General features: G+C 38.8%; 1 protein-coding gene across 2 annotated transcripts in view; it reads right to left on the bottom strand.

The window, feature by feature from the left end:
- nexmifb (neurite extension and migration factor b) overlaps window positions 1-17,167 on the bottom strand; it is a 69,408-nt gene that overhangs the window by 18,679 nt on the left and 33,562 nt on the right. For both annotated transcript variants that reach the window (XM_077235638.1, XM_077235639.1), the window contains exon 2: window positions 92-213. The gene's annotated coding sequence lies outside the window, so the exon portion shown is untranslated. The remainder of the gene's footprint in view (window positions 1-91; window positions 214-17,167) is intronic.

Here is a 17,167-nt window from a genome sequence, read left to right as displayed (position 1 = left end):
TGACATGAAATTATAAAGAAGAAAAAAGCTAATTGTAAAGAAGAAAGCTATTTTAGAGTCTACAGTGAAACACCAAGGTTGATTATCTTACCCGACTGGTCCAGTTTGCTGGTTTCTGTTGAGCCCAAAGCCTGCAAGATGATCCGGGCCTTTTTCCTGTCAATCAACGGGAGTCTGTCCGGCTTGTGTGGGGCTTCATTATATCGCTAATACCTACATGAAAAAACACAATGACGTTTGAATGAAATGAGGGTGAGTAAATAATATCAGAGTTCTTCTGGCTGAACAATGTCTTTAAATTGTAAACTTACGAGGATTCACCATAAATAATTTCTGTTATACCCACTAAAACAGATCAAGGGCTAATGATTTCTCTCTTATAAACTAATTGTTTGAAATTAAAAGCTGCAAGGCAAGAAGATGTAAGTAAAGAACCAGAGCTTCCATCACCACGGCAACTGCATGCAACAATCTACTATTTTAGGCTCAATTTAACACCCATAGTACAGTTGTTAACCCCTGGAAACTTTGTATGTATATATAGCGCTCAGTATATTTGTTTATGGTAATTACATCAAGCCTTCAGGATTTTTCACTGCAGGCAAAAGGAACTGGGTGATATAAATCAACTTCTAGCAGTGACTGAAACAAAGATAAGTGGAGTAACAATATTGTATAGAGCAGAATGATTTCGAACTGCACACAAGTACAGAAAGAAACGGGATGTATGAGTGTGTAAAAGACCTGGTCCAGGACTAAGCCTTCACAGGCCACATCCTAACCATACTGAACACGCGTGACCGATTTGAAACACACTACATAGGAAACAACTTGGCCTGAAATGTCAAGAGTTCTTGAACCGAACGAACAAGCTCTGAAATGAATCACTACATTCAGAGAAAAAGACTTTATGAGAGAATATACTTATCATGAAGCATTGCAGATGATCGAATCAAAAACAGCAGCTGAATATTAAACTATTCACTGTAGGTCAATTATTTCAAGTATAAAATGGAATATATATGAAGACGGGTGAAATATTAATTTGCAATGCTTCAGAGGAGTGACCAGACACTTTAACCACCGTTCTCAATCAATGGTAACAGTTGGTACGTCCCAATTCGCATACTATTCCAGTACCATGCCCTAAAAGTATGTACTTTTTCACCGTATGTACTCTTTCCTGTTCACATTTCAGTTCATTTAATTTACATTATACTTAACTATTCTTCCTACCGTACTGGAGAGAAAAGAAGCATGGACCAAACAAAGGGAACTAATGAAATAACTAGACACCAGGAATAAATAATCACAAATCAAGACAACTCAGAAAAACTCAGTCACGGAGAGCAGAACAGATTAGACATGTGACAGTTTGCCCTGTCCTGGAAAGGCGCCGAAACAAAGAACAACTGAGGGAGGTCCAAAAACGGTCCATAGAAAAAATTATAGTCCAGGACGGAGTCGAAGGCGGGAGGAGCCATGTTGAAGCAGACTTGATAGTATACATCCTGGGGACGACCGACGGAGAAGAAGCAACCATTGAAGTATGAAGTAGTGTTCATTTTGTCAGCTATTTCTATATTTAGTCTTAGTCTTGTGTCAAATGTACTTTTAAGTTTTTATCATATTTAGTCAACCTTGCCCTGTTTTCATTCAGTCAAGTTTTAGTCGACTAAACGCCTGGGCATTTTACTCTAGTTTTAGTCAATGAAAACTTAGTCATATTTTCGTCATGCTGCATAATGGTTAATTTTATAATAGGCTAACGATTATTTTGCTTAAAGTTATAATCACAACAATTATTGTCATTTTAGTAATTGATATTTGCATTTTATCAGAATTATAGCACTTTCATATATAAGTACAAATCTAGAGAATGTCTCGTATAGTCTCATAATGTCTCAGAACTCATACGGATGGTTTATATTACCAAATCTAGTTTCCTGATTGCCTATTTGTCATAAATTAACCCATTCTCTACAAGACATTTCTCTCAAATTTAAACGGTGAAATTTCTCATAATTCCAAATTACATTAATGTGTTTTTATTAAAACAGCACAAAAAAGAAAAAAAGAAAAGAAAAAAATAATATTTATTGTCACATAGAGCTGCGTATGTGCATTTATTAATATAGTCGAGATTCATGTTTGGAATTATTACATAAGGTTTGATCGCAGTTTTAGTCACAGAAGTTATAATAATGCTTTTATTTTTTAACTACATTTTAGTCGTGTCTTTTTTCGTCAAAGATATTGCATGTTGATATAGTCACATTTATCGTTTAATGACGTTGGTGTCATCTTGTTATCGTCTCGTCTTAGTCATGGAAGAAAGGTCGTCAAGGAATATTTTTCGTCATGATTTCATTAACGAAATTAACACTACACTGAAGAAGACCCTGGTGGAACTGATGAGCCGGCGCGACGCTGATGGTCCTGGAGACAGAGATGGAGCCGCCAGGAGTAGCATCTCGAGGTGTAGCCGGACAAGCGGTGGACAGAGGCGGAACCGGGGAGCCAGACGGAGCCGAAGGTGCAGGTCGATGACTGACCAAGGCGGAGCCGGGGGGCCAGACGGAGCCGAAGGTGCAGGTCGATGACTGACCAAGGCGGAGCCGGGGGGCCAGACTGAGCCGAAGGTGCAGGTAGGTGACTGACCAAGGCGGAGCCGGGGGGCCAGAAAGAGCCGAAGGTGCAGGTAGGTGACTGACCAAGGCGGAGCCGGGGGGCCAGACGGACCCGAAGGTGCAGGGAGGTGACTTACCAAGGCGGAGCCGGGGGGCCAGACGGACCCGAAGGTGCAGGGAGGTGACTGACCAAGGCGGAGCCGGGGGGAAAGACGGAGCCGAAGGTGCAGGGAGGTGACTGACCAAGGCGGAGCCGGGGGGCCAGACGGAGCCGAAGGTGCAGGTAGGTGACTGACCAAGGCGGAGCCGGGGGGCCAGACGGAGCCGAAGGTGCAGGTAGGTGACTGACCAAGGCGGAGCCGGGGGGCCAGACGGACCCGAAAGTGCAGGGAGGTGACTGACCAAGGCGGAGCCGGGGGGCCAGACGGACCCGAAGGTGCAGGGAGGTAACTGACCAAGGCGGAGCCGGGGGGAAAGACGGAGCCGAAGGTGCAGGGAGGTGACTGACCAAGGCGGAGCCGGGGGGCCAGACAGAGCCGAAGGTGCAGGTAGGTGACTGACCAAGGCGGAGCCGGAGGGCCAGACGGACCCGAAGGTTCAGGGAGGTGACTGACCAAGGCGGAGCAAGGGGTATAACCTCTCCAAAAAAGTCAATAAGATCTAACTAAAATGCCCTTTAGTTACCCATAATGAGCACCAGAGGCCAGGCTCAACTCGGTCACTGCGGCAGGGGTGTGGGCAGGGCTTCCCTCCAAGCCATCGAGATCCACACTCTCTCGACGATCCGCAGTGTTGCCGCCTCATACACCTGGTCAGATGTTTTTTTTTTGTGGATTGGGCTGCGGGGAGGTGACTCCCTCCAACTTCTTCCTCGGTTTGGGCTCGTCAATCGAGGCGAGGCTGCGATCCATGGTCTGCGGTGGGCACATGCAACATCACAGTCAAGTCATTTGCCAGTGGTGGATGGCTGGTCTCTGGCAGTGATGGAGTGGGGCTGGTGACGGAGTCATCCTCCGCGGAGCCGATGGTGAAAGGTGAGTTGTTGTTCACCTGCACAAACTCCACGAAAGCGGGGAAATCCCCTTTTGGACCGTCCGCTGGAAGGCGTGCCTTCGAACGCTCGCTCAGGTTGGCATGGTAAAAAAACAGAGCGAGATGGATGAAGTCCTGAGTGTGTTCTTACAGCGGACGGTCTCCCTGCTCCAAGCAGAGAAGCTGGACTGTGGGAAGGTCCAAGGGAAAACAAAAATCAAAATCAAACGGAAAGGAAAAAACGTCACAATGATACTGTTTTGGTCGGTTCTTCTGTAACGGTACATGTAATAAAGCTCACGAAGATGAAGATAAACACTAGGAAATAGACTTTGATGACAAATATACTGGAGACAGGAAAGCATAAACGAGAACTGACAAACACTGAGGGAGCACTGAGGACTTATAAGCATGGACCAAACAAAGGGAACTAATGAGATAACTAGACACCGGGTGTAAATAATCACAAATCAAGAAAACTCAGATTAGACATGTGACAAAAACTCTCCTCGTGTTTTTTGCATACTGACATATTTACATGTTAATGGCCAAACACATCTATTTTGCTATTTGTATCTTTATAAAAGTTGTTGCAGAATAAATATTGATTATTAATAAGGTTGGGTATCATTTGAATTTTAACGATTCCAATCCTTATCGATTCCTAATTTCAATTCCAATAAGGTAAAAAATAAAAAACGTATATATCATTCACATTTAGTCTAAATCTTATTGCAAAACATTTAATTGTAGCTGAATCCCATGAACAAAAATCAACAGGCTAAAGAACACATACACAAGGAACTTTTGCCTATGGTTTAAAAATACCATACAAACAACTAGCATAACTAATATAAATTTCAAGCATTATTAAAGTAAACACTTAGTAATTAAAAAAGAACAAACAAACAAAAGACCAATCGCAAACTTAAAGATACGATTGAAAGTGGTTTAAGAGTTTCAAGTATTCAGGTACAGAAACTAATCAGATGTAAAATAACATTGCACTTTATAAATAACACATACATTACAAATATAGTTACAGAAGTTATTCAGTCAAGAACAGCGAGCAAATTTTCTCTTTGTCTTTTATTGTTTGATTAATGTTATTATAGAGACGGCAGCAGGAATATTAGGCTGCTGTCACTTTAAGAGATGCACAGATCCAATATACTGTTACACATGCATTTTCTTTCTCAACTGTTTTCGTTCACAGATATAACTGACTGTGTTTATGGGAATCTTCTGACATTTTTGTGTGTATTTGTTAGGGCTGTAGCGATACACTAATCTCACGATACGATACGATACACGATATTCAGCTCACGATACGATATATATCACAATATTCAGCCAACGATACGATTCGATATAATTCGATACACTCACATAATTTTCTGAAAAATTTAAAGGGGACAGAGTGATTTTGGTGACATCTTGTGAGTCTTCCATTTACTTGGATTGAATTAATTGAACTGAAAACTAAAAACATCAATTACACAATATATGTCTCTGACTGGACAAGTTTAAGTTATTCATTCAAGAGCTGTGAGTGCCTTTTGTAGTTTGATGAGCATTAATGGCTCAATCGTCAGGAGGTTTATTAGACTGCTGCCCCTTAAAGACGAGTGCAGATCTAATAGGTGACTAATGCACCATAATTTTCTCCCAATTATTTACGTCCATTTAAGACATAAACTTTGTTTAAGTGAATAAACTGTATTTCATTGAAGAGCTGGTCATTTTTATATTTGTATGTGTATTTGATAGCTTAGATGCGCACATGAAGCCCAAAGTTAAGTAGGGCTTTTCTTGTCTCCTTGCAGTCCATTTCGGAGCGCCTTGCAACAGCTCTTGCGCAGATTTTTGTGCTTATACTAGCTCTTTTAATGATTAAACGCTTTTAGGAAGAAATGACAGCGCATCGCTGTGAAAGGGAGGAAGTTGCTCTGCGTCTACTTTAGTCTGTAATGGTTTCATCTCAAATATCTTCTTTTTATAATCTCTAAAAGGCGAAATCTTAAATAAAATTAGAATAATATCCCAGATCTAAAGTGTATCCATGTTTGAATGTTTAGTTCTGTCACTCATTAAGGGCTGTGGTGTTGTGCGCGCTGTGGCTCCGCGTGAGAGATCGCTCTCTCTTTCTGCTGGACTGCGAATAGCAAAATTGCATCACAGTCACAGACAAATGGTTTAATATTTTATATATAGAACTGGCTGGCGAGAAAAACATGTTCAAGATTGTAATTGTAAATTGTAATTTTTGTAAAATTGTAATTTTATAACAAGTATCCGATTTCAGATTTGGAATCGATTTTCGATTCCCAACCCTAATGTATTAATCACTCAGACCCCTTTATCTAAACCTCTCTGCCTAACCGTCTGTCTCGCATATCTGGCATGCCTAGTTTTTAGCACTTTTTATTTGTGTTTGTAGTTCTGAACCAGATTAGTTAATATTAGTCGTTAGAGTGTGAACGGATCTGCACTTCGAATTTCCACCAGAAATAGTAGACCATCAGGGTCCCTTTGGTATACTCATTTCAGAATATTATGATTTGGGAGCGGATAGTATGCAAATTGAAATGCATAAAGAGACTTTCTCCGATTGATCAATCTCTCCTCAGAATGATGCGTAATGTACTAGAGTAGAATTCACACTGATATATAACTTCTATTACAGCATATATCCTCACCGAACAGCCTCAGAGTTCATGGTAGGTTCACACATTAAAGCCTTAACTGCCTTTGATTTTGGCCCAAATGTTGATGCCTTCCTTCTGAAGACCCTTCATGTCAGGAGCAAGCCTTGATGCCTTAAAATACTGCTTAGTTAGGAGCTCTTACCTTCTGGAACAGAGCTAATTTGTCTTAAAAGAAAGACAGACAAATCTCTCTCTCCCTCTAAAAAACCAGCGAGCCTGCATTAACGTTTGGACTGTGGTTAGTTGGCACCAGAAACTGCCTGAAGCATTTGAGAGGGGAAGAAACAGTTGAGCTATTATGCTCCTGTTGAATTAAATGTCAGCTTACGGATGTTGATTGTACTGAATATCTCCGGCTTATGCATTTCAGAGTAAACCTCTCTCCGGTGATGTGTTGAATGCATCTTTGTCCCAGTACAGGATGGCCTAACATTGTACAGGTCCCTTTCCTTACAGCTGTTATAATTTGACACATGAATGCAAACAAAGGCTGTCAGGGATATATGTTAAGTTTTGTAAAGTTAGTTGCAATATTGTTTGTGTACTTAAGTCATTGTGCAGAAACCGTGCTGCTAATTAAATTGTGAGACGAACACATTCACGAAAAGAAGACCACAGAGACTATGAACTTTTATTGATTCTGTCTTGTTTTTTTGGATATTCGCTTTTTTGATTTTTAGAAGTCAAGCAGCATTTTAATATAATATAATAATTTGCATCTATAGTACTGTCTACACTGGACACATCAAAGTAAACAATATAAACTGGAATAGTATATAGTATATAGTATATAGTAGCTGTATAGTTTTGAAGAGTCCATTGAAGCCCATATCATCACAATGCCCGTTACTTTGACCTTTTCATGACATGCTTCATCTTTAAATCTAAATGCAGTCAATTTTGGCTGGAGATCACCAAGACATAAATCTGTTGGGTAATGATTATGTTCCTATACATAAACTATAACCATTACCATAACCATGACTGAAATCCCACAACTCATATACATTTTATTCTGATTAAAATTCCACATGCACAAAAATGCACTGTACTCTCACTTTAAGCACAGAATTACTGTTTATTTTTCTTTCTCCTCATTTTTTCTCTCCTGATCTCTAACATTTCCTGAGCTTCAAAGCAGGAAAATATCAATAAATAATTGCACAGTACACCGCAACTAATACTCGCATAACTCTATAACTCACAACTAGATGCAGTCAAAGTGTAGGTCAGTGTTTCTGGACTCAGTGCTGGGGAATGTGTGTCGTGATGACAGGAGGACATAAACAACCCTGGTTCTGGAGATCTATACCTGTAACAGAACAACATGATCTACATACGCTCAACCTCTCTAGAGTATGGGTGTGTGATTTACCAGTAGACACGATAAAGCTACTTTTCGATTATCTTCTCTATCGCAGTGACACTCATGTGATCATGAAGTTTGAAAGTTTACCCGTTTTTTTATCCATCTTTTTTTAAGAATTGGTGATTTTTAGCCATTCAAGCGCAATAAGACAAAAGAGAACCCAATTCAGCTCTTGCCCGCTGTTTGAAAGTGAAAAAGTGAAAGTGACACATGATGGCCAAGTATGGTAACCCATTCTTGGAATTTGACCTCTGCATTTAACCCATCCAAGTAAGTGCACACACATTAGGAGGAGAGTAGTGAACACACACACACACACACACACACACACACACACACACACACACACACACACACACACACACACACACACACACACACACACACACACACACACACACACACACACACACACACACACACACACAGCAAACGTGGCTAGTGGGGAGCGATTGGGGGTTAGGTGCCTTGCTCAAGGACACCTCAGTCATATTCCTGCCGGTACTGGAATCGAACCAGCAACCTTTGGGTCACCAGTCCAACTCTGTTACCATTAGCCCATGACTGCCCGTTAATTGTTTATTGTGTTTAAACACTCAAATAAACACAAAGTTATTTCAAAATGCCCATATTGGCTAGTATCCATACAAATACAGTCAGCTATGTTTTAAGTAAATGTTCAACACTTGGAATATAACCGGACGTGTATCAGTATATTAGATCCGTGCATTTGCTCTTAAAGTAAACCTGCCACCGTCGATGTCATTAATGTCAATCAAACAACAAAAGACAAAGAGAAATTCACTCACTGATCTTGATTAAATGACTTCAGTAGCTTAGTTTATATTTGAATCATACAATGAAGATTGTACAATTCTTTATTTTTACATTTGATTATTTAATTTCTGTAGTATTTCTTATTTCTATTAGATAGCCTAGATCTACCGGATTAAAAAGAATCTAATTTCTGTTGTTTTTAATATTTGTCCTGTTAATTTAGATTCTCTAAATTTGTTCTCATTTTATTATTGACATTTTATTTGTCTTGAGTGTCCTTGTGAACACCTCGGTTCCCTTGTTCCCTGAAGGAGGGAATTATTTTTATTGTATTTTTTTTTACTGCACATTAGCTAGGCTAGTATTAGTTTTTGTAACATTATTTCCAGTAAAACAAAACTGCTTTATTGAATTTGAATTTATTAAAGGATAGCCTCTTGAGATGCATCATCTCATTTTCAAGAGGGTCCTAAAATGTATATATGTATTGTGATGTATTTATTGTTATAGTGAAATAACATTACTCATATTGTGATCATATAGGCCACCTCTACATTAGAGCATCTATTCTAAAAAGGTAATAAATAAACATTAATGTCTGAACAGAAAAAACTCTCGTTGTGTTTCAGACAAATCCCTCCCGAGGGAAAGCTGTGAATGTAGTGTGTGTGTGTGTGTGTGTGTGTGTGTGTGTGTGTGTGTGTGTGTGTGTGTGTGTGTGTGTGTGTGTGTGTGTGTGTGTGTGTGTGTGTGTGTGTGTGTGTGTGTTGATCTGAGGGCTGGAGGCAGGCGGACAGGAAGGGTTAAATCAACCATCTGTTCTCATATACCTCTCATTATTCCTCTGCTTTAGAGAGGAGCTTTCGGGATCTCACTCCCATCCTAAAACACTCAATGTGAACTAGTCCATTGCTTTTCAGGGGCTCAAAACAAACTGCTTATTTCTTTGAGTACTAAAGTTCAATAAAATGCCCCAATAATTTCCATATTTTGGGGCTGGCAATGGATAGTTGTTGTGTTTTTACATAATTTTAATGTTCTTCTATTTCTTTTTTTAAAGTAATTATTTTAGGATAATTAAGATGTTTTTTTTAATTGTGACATTTTCAGACAATTGAGCACACCACTAATCATTTTAATACGATATTGAAGAATTATCATTACTTCAAATAAATAGAAAAACAATTTAAATAGAAAAGTGTTTAAATATGGTAATATTTGATATACTGCCTTTATGCTGATAAAAAAAATTTGCAGTCATTTTTATTGTAACACAATGAAAATGCTGTATTAAAGTAGTGAGAATCATTGAAAACAAGCATAAAAAGTACATATTGCAGTAATGCAGTTTCAGTGGAAATGTTGCTTATATATGAAATCATTGAGAAACGTTGTGTCGAAAGATTCTGACAAGCAATTAAAGAGAAGTAAAGAATCTGACGCATGTACTAATAATAGGTTGAGACCGAATGATTTGATCTGGATTTGTCTGTTTAGTTGTTGTGCAGATCAGATTGTTCTTCTGGTCTCCTATAAAAAGCCTCCAGCTTCACAGAGATTGCTGTCTCACTGAAGTGACACCTCGGGGGCCGACGCACTGCTATCGAGCAGATTTCAGGCGATTGGTCATCTTCCTCTCGGTCTCTCAGCTGAGGAGATCCAGCGAGGTGTTAAAAGTTGATTAGGTGTCTAAAGGTCATCTAGCCGAAGCTGTCACTATCACACTGGACTTAATGAGCCGAATCCCGCTGTATTTACCTAATGGAGACGAGCCGCGGAGAGAGACATGCTCACATTGACAAAAACCCCATCCAGAAAGATTATTGACAGCTAGTGCAGCCACAACCTACTAGATCTGAATCTTATGGTTACAACAACATCCTTGTGATGAAAAAGTCAGTTAGCCCAAATGCAATTATTATCCTGAATGTTTGAGGGAATGTAAACGAGCCGATTCACCCGCAGAGATCAGTGTGTTCAGTCGATGTCCACGACGTGTCACACAACATTACTTTCACACGCTATTGCTCAGTGTCATCAATATTGTTCTGTTGCCATTTTTCTGTTTGCGCTTTAACACATCATTTTTTATGAAAAACAATTGTGATTGCAATATAAAAAAAAATTTGGTTTGCAGTGTTTGTTTGAAGGGCTCTAAAATATTGTTATTATACATATGGCTGTAAAATAATAATAATCATATAATCAATATATAAATATATATATAATTATTATTCAGGGCAAGGCAAGTTTATTCATATAGCACAGTTGTAATTTAAAGTGCTTTACATAAAAATGATCACAAAATAGTAATCATAAAAAGGTAAAGCCATAATACTTAATATAACTTAATTCAATAATAATGATTATTCTTTTTATTAATAATTAGTAATATTTATATTTTTTATTAAATAATGAATTATGTAATAAAAAGGAATAAATATTACCATTTAAATGTTTTAATGTTAAAAACAACAAATAATAATTAGTATACTTAATAGTTACTAATATCTTAATTTACAAGACATACACATTTTCGATTTTATTTTGAATAATCATGCAACTCTAACTACTGCTATTGCACAGGCCACGTAATCTTCTTTTTTATTGTATTCTTTAACCTTTTTATGATTCCTATTTTTTAATCATTTTTATGCAAAGCACTTTGAATTACAACTGTGTCTGAAATGTGCAATTTAAATAAACTTGCCTTGCCCTGAATAATAATTATATCATTATTATTAATATTAATAATAATAATAACAATAACAATCATAATTATCATTAAATATTGAATTCATTATTTAATAAAAACTAATAAATATTACTATTTGGCCAACAGATGCAAATTAGCTGTTAGCAAACTCTGGTGCAATTGTTCAAATTGTGCGCTGTCCCTGTCAAATAAACAGTAAAATATTGCAATTTCTCAATGATAAATAAACAACAACTAATAATTAGTATACTTAATAGTAACTAATACCTTAATTTACAAGCCAAATCACATTTCTATCACACCTAACTCTTCCTGCATTTATTCTGAGTCCATTTACTTTTCAAAGTCTTGTCATACTTGTCATCCGGTGGGTGAAAAAGCCCCCAGACTTACATGAAACTCAGACTGGAACCATATCTCGAACCGGTCTTAAACGAGGACGCATATTTCTACATTAGTTAACAACAATGTGTGTAAAAAACAAAACAATCATTGTCGTGCTCTCTCGGGAGTTTCCTGGTTTCAGATGCGCTGGAATCACGTGTCGGGTGATGAAATCTGCTCTGATAAACACTCCGGCTCTGTTTATAATTGTCCATCAGGATGTGGCCTGAGACTCGGATCCATCATCTTGTCTCCCGAGACAAAGGATCTTCATTAATCTGCTGCTTTTTCCTCCGGTGACTTTTGATCTGACTGAACCCTCGACAAATTCAGCCTTTTGTTATGCGTCTGCTCGACTGGTGCATTATGGTCCAGGAGGACATTCTCATCCTGCCTCGGTCAATCTTTACCTTTTATCTTTTTAGCTGCTCTATTGCTCAGAGCGTTTTAAATCTATACCGTTTCAGAACAGAACGATTAAATAAGGAGAAGGAAGAAAAGCAATTTCTGAGATACGCTGTCTTTGGCCAGAAATAAGCAGTACGCAGACACAAATGCTTGGCCAACGTTTTACATATTAGCATGTATTCATGAGTTGCAGTGGTGGTAACAAACCTCAGTACTCAAGGGTGCAATAGAGTCCTCATTAAATATTTGTGCCATTTACTCTTTCCCAGCTCCGGAGAAGCGGTTTTCCAGACAGTGTGGGTTTAGTGTGTGTTCAGGGCACTGCACTTTGCCATTTTTAAGACATCGGACAATCTGGCGCGTGAACGCATGTGTGTGTGTTTGGACAGGGCAACTAAACATGATCCCTGCGTCTCAATGTCCATACTATCCATTCTTAACAGTATGTGAGATTAAAATAAGCATAGTATGTTGAAAGGAGTACGTCAAAAGTTCTCGGATGGTCTACTAGTGTGGATTTGTGCTCACTAAAACCGCTAATATTACCCACAATCCACTGCGCTTTGGAGGAGGATTGGGTTCAGAATTACAAACGCGAGTAAAAAGTGTTAAAAAACTACAAAAAATGGCGGATGTGCACGACTGACGGTGAGAGGTTTAAATAAAGGTTTGAGTGACTAATAAAAAGTTGAACCTGATAAAAATATTTCAATATGTTATCCGTGTTATATTCCATCTGCAATAACAACGTGAACTTTTATAAAGATCCGTTTGGCCAACAACTTTTAATGCATAATTATGCATGAATATGAGGAGAGTCTCTCCGCACGAAAGATCAACGGAGAAACGTTTCTGCATTTAACAAGCTACTGATTCGGTAGAATATGAAATGAAATGTGGAGGATTTTTACTGTGAAAGATGATTGACAGGTCAGTTTACTGTGACAGGACGCGACAGAGAGCAACCGTTAAAGACGCTATTGTATGACGTTATAGTCTGTCCCAAAGCTAGTCTACTCTTTTCTTTACAGAAAGAGTACATACTTTTAGGGCGTAGTATAAGTAGGCGGATTGGGACGCATATCTTCTTATTCGCTTGTTTTTGGATCGGGGTATCCAGCACTCTTTCAGAAGATGTGTAACAGCGCCCCCTACCGTATAACTGTGAAAACACGGGTTGCCAAACTGTTGTTGTGCTGAATTTTGACTCCCTGACAAATAATTATGCCCCCTCGTGGAAACATACATTTGATATACATTTTTACATGATTTGTTCAATCTAATTACCCATTAGCAGATTTTGTCTTTTATGGAAAAAAAAGCCATTTTAAAATGCAAAATGCTCACGCTTCTTACTATTCCTCTTTATGTATAATTACTTAAGAAGAAACCAGAGATTATCAGGAAAGGTAAATAAAATGTGTTATGTCTTATAAAAAAACAAAAAAAACAGCAATTAATGTTTAATCTTGACATTTGCAATCTGTGGCTCTTTCAATCAGAGCTCTGTACTGATTAACACACATATTAGAGTTGCTAATTAAAGAAAGAGGCATTTTAATAAACCCTAGTGTAAAGCCCACGTGTGCTGGAGAAGGTCTGTCTGCCAATTAGAGGAGCTCGCTGCTTCTGAAGTGTGACTGGAATAACAACAATTCTCCAAATGGCATATTTCATCGTGCTCTCCGCCGCGTGGCACGGGGTCCACAACGCAGCCGAGCAAAATTTGGTGCAAGGAGGCTCCCTGGCAACGATCGAGCCCGACGCGGATGAGTGACACGCTCGCTCATATCTGCGCTCCAGGGAAATAACCCCGTAATCCAGCGTGCACTATTACACCCACAGCCAACGGGCTTCATCCGCCGAGGATACCAAAGCCTCTCTTATGATTCAAATAGCAGGAGAAGTAACAAAATGAGAGTGACGCAGTAACTAAGACTTCACACACACACACACACACACGAGCATGGCATCAGTGAACGAGTGATCTTAAAGCGGTGAGGTGAAGGAGCTCCGAGGACGTCTGTCGCCTCAGTGTTTTCCTGATGTTGCTCACACGGCCCTGACAACCTTTGCTTTTTCCACGCCGCACTTCTACCGCTCCCTTCCTGGCTTTCCTCATTATCTTTTGAACTCTTCGCAAGTGACAAGGAGAAACAGAACAGGTATTGCTGGTATGTGGGCGGCTCTGCTAGTGTGTCTCCGACAGGCCACCGAATCATCGACACGTTCGAAATCAGCTTAAGTGTGTAGAGATGCAACGCTTTTTTTACAGTCTCATTTGGTCACAAACAAAAAATGTGTGCACATTATAATGCACTAACAGTGGAAGTCTATTGGGCAAGACATTTTACTGAAATTATTCATTTAAATACTTAATGTACATTGTTGTTTAGAATAGCTATATAAATAAATAGGGGTGTAACTATATATCGTGTCGCAATATATCGCAATACACAAATGCAACAATATGTATCGTGGATAGTGACGATATAATGTGTAATAATGCAATGGGGGAATATTTGTGGATCCTGATAATGGCAAATGTCTGATGTTACTAGTAAAATGTTTTCTACATTTTTTTTAAATATATCTAGTCAGTGAAAGAGTTCAAGCATATTCGTCTAAATTAATTCTGTATTTTCATCTCCAGGATCATGAATATTGTTATTCTGGTGTCTCCATTGTCCTGTGCATTGGGTTTCCAGCACCAAGTCCAAGACTATTCATTTACACACACAATGTAAAACCAAATTAACCATTTTAATGGACAGTCAATATTTTGTTAAGCTTTTATATGTCTTGGAGTATCGCAATAATATTGTATTGTGAGTTCAGTATCGTGATAAGTATCGAATCGTTACACCCCTATAAATGAATAATACTACATGATAAATAGAAGGCTTCAAATAGACCCGTGAACCCTTTTTTCGTCAACCACTAAAAGGACAATTTGAAGAGCTTTACACCCCAAATAACACATTTCTGTAAGGAAAATCAACAATATACATCATATCTAAATATATAAGTGATTTATCAAAACTATGAGCTTTACATGTCTGATTTTAAACCCTCTGAAATGGCTCGCTCCATTATTTCCTATCCGAAGTGCATTTAACACTATTTGGTTTTACAAACTAAGAGTCTAAATTATTTTCTGTGGTAATTGATAGTGTGTCACAGATGTTGCCGGGAGAGTTTAATTTGTTTTGAACCCGGAGTATTCCTTTAAGGAACGTTTTTAAAATGTCAGGCTGATGCATTACGCATTGTGGCGCATATCCCGCATTGACATTAATTAACTGCACTTAGCAATGAGGGAAATCAGGCCTTTGCATGTTATGTTGTGTGAAACAACCCACTCACAACACTGGCTTTTCATTCTGGTCCAAGGGTGGCCGTTTCTTCATCCGACTCCAGTTAAATCACTCAACGGGAAAGGGCGCTTGGTGCACGAAATGTGCTGCTAAGCTGTCCCTGCACAGTTTGATATTATATTAGCATTACAAAGGTTTTCCCACCATCTGTGACACACAGCCAGGGGGAAGGGGAAGATCGTTTGCTTTTCATAGGCAGAAAATTGTTGTTTCCTCAAGAATGTGACACAGGATTGATAGAACGGGAAGAGTTGTCTTTACACGACACAGGTGCTGTTACAGCAACTATTGCAACATCATTTAATTCCCTGAGAGCAACCGGAGGGCAGATAATCAGTCCAAGCTGGCACACGTGAAATCATTGAAGACAATTAACAATTGAAAAACAGCATTTCTCACGTAGTGTGAGTTTACATGCATTACAGATAGGGAGGTGAGCTCTACTTGGCACCGTTTCTTGATGCAGAAGAATACACTAGGCACTTCCCAACGCATCTCCGCTACGGCCCGTTGTCACTAGCCTCTGGTTTCATGCCAATCGCCTACTTGTCGGAGTGAGATTTGCCACAAAGAAGCTGGCAGGCCTGAGAAACACTGCTGATGGAGCGCACTAATGCAGGCCTAGCCTTCGGGTACTTGGACCGCATCAGAGAGCAGCCCGAGTCAAAAACAGGCTTTACTGTGCTAGGGCTGGGCGATATGGCCAAAAAATCATATCTCGGTATTTTTTGGTTAAATGGCGATATACGATATATATCTCGGTACTTTCTACGTTTTTCTATTTGGATAAAGAAAATGTATTTATTTTAAAAAAAAAGTTGTTTCACATCCTGCTCAATGATATCCAAACAATGTTGATATTGAAGGATATGGAAACAAATAGGGAATGTAATGTAGGCTATGCAATATATTATGTGCAAAAAGGTGGTTAAAATCACATTACATTCTAACTTTGTAACATTACAAACTAAAAACTAAAATAATGCTTTTGTTTTTAAAAATGACTAAAGGCTAAACTAAAAATGAAAATAAAAACAAAAGCACAAACTAATTATATTAGCCTGCATTTGATTACCCCATTATAATGCTCACTTTGTTAAAAATAAACTTATGGGTTTAAAATTCCACATATGGCACATTTATTGTCTCCAACAACAAATATTTTAGTAATATGTATTTTAGTCAGAATTATTGCGCTACTATTCTATTGTGCTCGTCTATTTGGCCACGGAAGCTTGAATTTTAGCGGAGATTCATTTGCAGAAGCTCGTCCTCTCCTGACAGTGAAATGGACATATTTGTTTGATTTGTTTGAACATTTACAGATGGAGAATATACCTGTGAAATGTAAGTTAAGCACTGAGGAAAGCACCACGTCTCAAACGCATTAAACAGTGCAAGTATTTATCTGTCAGTCAGCAACAGCATCAGGGCAAGCTGCTTTAAACTTGTTAACTATATCTTACCAGTTATTTTGAAGCGCTTAATATAAGCTTGTGTCATGTTTAGGACAAATTGTACTGTTCTTTCACTGCAGGAGCTCACACTGCGTACTCCGCTATTTTTCAGATGGCCTCGTATCAAACTACTGTATCGATAAAAACGGTATTGCCTCATTCCATATCGTGGGAAAAAAAAATATCGATATATTGTACAAACTCGCCCAGCCCTACACTGTGCCACACTTGCAAAATCTGCTGCGGGTGCAGAGTTCCCCCGCCGTTGGGGACGTTATGAAACATGAATAGTGGCGATACATCTGAACG

The sequence above is a fragment of the Siphateles boraxobius genome, unplaced genomic scaffold (genome assembly GCF_051911475.1).
Source record: "Siphateles boraxobius isolate OS27281-9 unplaced genomic scaffold, OSU_SipBor_1 2, whole genome shotgun sequence".
Lineage (NCBI taxonomy): Eukaryota > Metazoa > Chordata > Actinopteri > Cypriniformes > Leuciscidae > Siphateles > Siphateles boraxobius.
This window is presented reverse-complemented; position numbering and strand designations above follow the sequence as displayed.